Source organism: Musa acuminata, unplaced genomic scaffold (genome assembly GCF_036884655.1).
Source record: "Musa acuminata AAA Group cultivar baxijiao unplaced genomic scaffold, Cavendish_Baxijiao_AAA HiC_scaffold_126, whole genome shotgun sequence".
Lineage (NCBI taxonomy): Eukaryota > Viridiplantae > Streptophyta > Magnoliopsida > Zingiberales > Musaceae > Musa > Musa acuminata.
The window spans coordinates 45,001-50,000 of record NW_027020405.1 but is presented as its reverse complement, the minus strand read 5'-3'; positions in this window follow the sequence as shown (position 1 = coordinate 50,000).

The window sequence follows — 5,000 nt, the reverse complement described above, 5'->3', positions numbered from 1 at the left end:
GCGGCGAACAGCGAGCGAAGCGAGAGGCAGCACCGTCCCTGCTATACGAAAGCCCCATCCAGCCCTGTGCCACCCGGGGGGTTCCAGGGTGCTGAGATGGCTGACGTTTTGCTCCGCTCACGACGGTCACCGCACCACGCAAGAACAGGCCAAAAACTGGCCAAAACAGCCCAAAAACGGGCCAAAACTGGCCATTTTTGGCTGCGCGAGCGAGCGGCGAGCGGCGAACAGCGAGCGAAGCGAGAGGCAGCACCGTCCCTGCTATACGAAAGCCCCATCCAGCCCTGTGCCACCCGGGGGGTTCCAGGGTGCTGAGATGGCTGACGTTTTGCTCCGCTCTCGACGGTCACCGCGCAATGCAAGAACAGGCCAAAAACTGGCCAAAACGGCCCAAAAACGGGCCAAAACTGGCCATTTTTGGCTGCGCGAGCGGCGAGCGGCGGACAGCGAGCGAAGCGAGAGGCAGCACCGTCCCTGCTATACGAAAGCCCCATCCAGCCCTGTGCCACCCGGGGGGTTCCAGGGTGCTGAGATGGCTGACGTTTTGCTCCGCTCTCGACGGTCACCGCGCAATGCAAGAACAGGCCAAAAACTGGCCAAAACGGCCCAAAAACGGGCCAAAACTGGCCATTTTTGGCTGCGCGAGCGAGCGGCGAGCGGCGGACAGCGAGCGAAGCGAGAGGCAGCACCGTCCCTGCTATACGAAAGCCCCATCCAGCCCTGTGCCACCCGGGGGGTTCCAGGGTGCTGAGATGGCTGACGTTTTGCTCCGCTCTCGACGGTCACCGCGCAATGCAAGAACAGGCCAAAAACTGGCCAAAACGGCCCAAAAACGGGCCAAAACTGGCCATTTTTGGCTGCACGAGCGAGCGGCGAGCGGCGGACAGCGAGCGAAGCGAGAGGCAGCACCGTCCCTGCTATACGAAAGCCCCATCCAGCCCTGTGCCACCCGGGGGGTTCCAGGGTGCTGAGATGGCTGACGTTTTGCTCCGCTCTCGACGGTCACCGCGCAATGCAAGAACAGGCCAAAAACTGGCCAAAACGGCCCAAAAACGGGCCAAAACTGGCCATTTTTGGCTGCACGAGCGAGCGGCGAGCGGCGGACAGCGAGCGAAGCGAGAGGCAGCACCGTCCCTGCTATACGAAAGCCCCATCCAGCCCTGTGCCACCCGGGGGGTTCCAGGGTGCTGAGATGGCTGACGTTTTGCTCCGCTCTCGACGGTCACCGCGCAATGCAAGAACAGGCCAAAAACTGGCCAAAACGGCCCAAAAACGGGCCAAAACTGGCCATTTTTGGCTGCACGAGCGAGCGGCGAGCGGCGGACAGCGAGCGAAGCGAGAGGCAGCACCGTCCCTGCTATACGAAAGCCCCATCCAGCCCTGTGCCACCCGGGGGGTTCCAGGGTGCTGAGATGGCTGACGTTTTGCTCCGCTCTCGACGGTCACCGCGCAATGCAAGAACAGGCCAAAAACTGGCCAAAACGGCCCAAAAACGGGCCAAAACTGGCCATTTTTGGCTGCGCGAGCGAGCGGCGAGCGGCGGACAGCGAGCGAAGCGAGAGGCAGCACCGTCCCTGCTATACGAAAGCCCCATCCAGCCCTGTGCCACCCGGGGGGTTCCAGGGTGCTGAGATGGCTGACGTTTTGCTCCGCTCTCGACGGTCACCGCGCAATGCAAGAACAGGCCAAAAACTGGCCAAAACGGCCCAAAAACGGGCCAAAACTGGCCATTTTTGGCTGCACGAGCGAGCGGCGAGCGGCGGACAGCGAGCGAAGCGAGAGGCAGCACCGTCCCTGCTATACGAAAGCCCCATCCAGCCCTGTGCCACCCGGGGGGTTCCAGGGTGCTGAGATGGCTGACGTTTTGCTCCGCTCTCGACGGTCACCGCGCAATGCAAGAACAGGCCAAAAACTGGCCAAAACGGCCCAAAAACGGGCCAAAACTGGCCATTTTTGGCTGCACGAGCGAGCGGCGAGCGGCGGACAGCGAGCGAAGCGAGAGGCAGCACCGTCCCTGCTATACGAAAGCCCCATCCAGCCCTGTGCCACCCGGGGGGGTTCCAGGGTGCTGAGATGGCTGACGTTTTGCTCCGCTCTCGACGGTCACCGCGCAATGCAAGAACAGGCCAAAAACTGGCCAAAACGGCCCAAAAACGGGCCAAAACTGGCCATTTTTGGCTGCACGAGCGAGCGGCGAGCGGCGGACAGCGAGCGAAGCGAGAGGCAGCACCGTCCCTGCTATACGAAAGCCCCATCCAGCCCTGTGCCACCCGGGGGGTTCCAGGGTGCTGAGATGGCTGACGTTTTGCTCCGCTCTCGACGGTCACCGCGCAATGCAAGAACAGGCCAAAAACTGGCCAAAACGGCCCAAAAACGGGCCAAAACTGGCCATTTTTGGCTGCGCGAGCGAGCGGCGAGCGGCGGACAGCGAGCGAAGCGAGAGGCAGCACCGTCCCTGCTATACGAAAGCCCCATCCAGCCCTGTGCCACCCGGGGGGTTCCAGGGTGCTGAGATGGCTGACGTTTTGCTCCGCTCTCGACGGTCACCGCGCAATGCAAGAACAGGCCAAAAACTGGCCAAAACGGCCCAAAAACGGGCCAAAACTGGCCATTTTTGGCTGCACGAGCGAGCGGCGAGCGGCGGACAGCGAGCGAAGCGAGAGGCAGCACCGTCCCTGCTATACGAAAGCCCCATCCAGCCCTGTGCCACCCGGGGGGTTCCAGGGTGCTGAGATGGCTGACGTTTTGCTCCGCTCTCGACGGTCACCGCGCAATGCAAGAACAGGCCAAAAACTGGCCAAAACGGCCCAAAAACGGGCCAAAACTGGCCATTTTTGGCTGCACGAGCGAGCGGCGAGCGGCGGACAGCGAGCGAAGCGAGAGGCAGCACCGTCCCTGCTATACGAAAGCCCCATCCAGCCCTGTGCCACCCGGGGGGTTCCAGGGTGCTGAGATGGCTGACGTTTTGCTCCGCTCTCGACGGTCACCGCGCAATGCAAGAACAGGCCAAAAACTGGCCAAAACGGCCCAAAAACGGGCCAAAACTGGCCATTTTTGGCTGCACGAGCGAGCGGCGAGCGGCGGACAGCGAGCGAAGCGAGAGGCAGCACCGTCCCTGCTATACGAAAGCCCCATCCAGCCCTGTGCCACCCGGGGGGTTCCAGGGTGCTGAGATGGCTGACGTTTTGCTCCGCTCTCGACGGTCACCGCGCAATGCAAGAACAGGCCAAAAACTGGCCAAAACGGCCCAAAAACGGGCCAAAACTGGCCATTTTTGGCTGCACGAGCGAGCGGCGAGCGGCGGACAGCGAGCGAAGCGAGAGGCAGCACCGTCCCTGCTATACGAAAGCCCCATCCAGCCCTGTGCCACCCGGGGGGTTCCAGGGTGCTGAGATGGCTGACGTTTTGCTCCGCTCTCGACGGTCACCGCGCAATGCAAGAACAGGCCAAAAACTGGCCAAAACGGCCCAAAAACGGGCCAAAACTGGCCATTTTTGGCTGCACGAGCGAGCGGCGAGCGGCGGACAGCGAGCGAAGCGAGAGGCAGCACCGTCCCTGCTATACGAAAGCCCCATCCAGCCCTGTGCCACCCGGGGGGTTCCAGGGTGCTGAGATGGCTGACGTTTTGCTCCGCTCTCGACGGTCACCGCGCAATGCAAGAACAGGCCAAAAACTGGCCAAAACGGCCCAAAAACGGGCCAAAACTGGCCATTTTTGGCTGCACGAGCGAGCGGCGAGCGGCGGACAGCGAGCGAAGCGAGAGGCAGCACCGTCCCTGCTATACGAAAGCCCCATCCAGCCCTGTGCCACCCGGGGGGTTCCAGGGTGCTGAGATGGCTGACGTTTTGCTCCGCTCTCGACGGTCACCGCGCAATGCAAGAACAGGCCAAAAACTGGCCAAAACGGCCCAAAAACGGGCCAAAACTGGCCATTTTTGGCTGCACGAGCGAGCGGCGAGCGGCGGACAGCGAGCGAAGCGAGAGGCAGCACCGTCCCTGCTATACGAAAGCCCCATCCAGCCCTGTGCCACCCGGGGGGTTCCAGGGTGCTGAGATGGCTGACGTTTTGCTCCGCTCTCGACGGTCACCGCGCAATGCAAGAACAGGCCAAAAACTGGCCAAAACGGCCCAAAAACGGGCCAAAACTGGCCATTTTTGGCTGCACGAGCGAGCGGCGAGCGGCGGACAGCGAGCGAAGCGAGAGGCAGCACCGTCCCTGCTATACGAAAGCCCCATCCAGCCCTGTGCCACCCGGGGGGTTCCAGGGTGCTGAGATGGCTGACGTTTTGCTCCGCTCTCGACGGTCACCGCGCAATGCAAGAACAGGCCAAAAACTGGCCAAAACGGCCCAAAAACGGGCCAAAACTGGCCATTTTTGGCTGCACGAGCGAGCGGCGAGCGGCGGACAGCGAGCGAAGCGAGAGGCAGCACCGTCCCTGCTATACGAAAGCCCCATCCAGCCCTGTGCCACCCGGGGGGTTCCAGGGTGCTGAGATGGCTGACGTTTTGCTCCGCTCTCGACGGTCACCGCGCAATGCAAGAACAGGCCAAAAACTGGCCAAAACGGCCCAAAAACGGGCCAAAACTGGCCATTTTTGGCTGCACGAGCGAGCGGCGAGCGGCGGACAGCGAGCGAAGCGAGAGGCAGCACCGTCCCTGCTATACGAAAGCCCCATCCAGCCCTGTGCCACCCGGGGGGTTCCAGGGTGCTGAGATGGCTGACGTTTTGCTCCGCTCTCGACGGTCACCGCGCAATGCAAGAACAGGCCAAAAACTGGCTAAAACGGCCCAAAAACGGGCCAAAACTGGCCATTTTTGGCTGCGCGAGCGAGCGGCGAGCGGCGGACAGCGAGCGAAGCGAGAGGCAGCACCGTCCCTGCTATATACGAAAGCCCCATCCAGCCCTGTGCCACCCGGGGGGTTCCAGGGTGCTGAGATGGCTGACGTTTTGCTCCGCTCACGACGGTCACCGCACCACGCAAGAACGGACCATAAACAGGC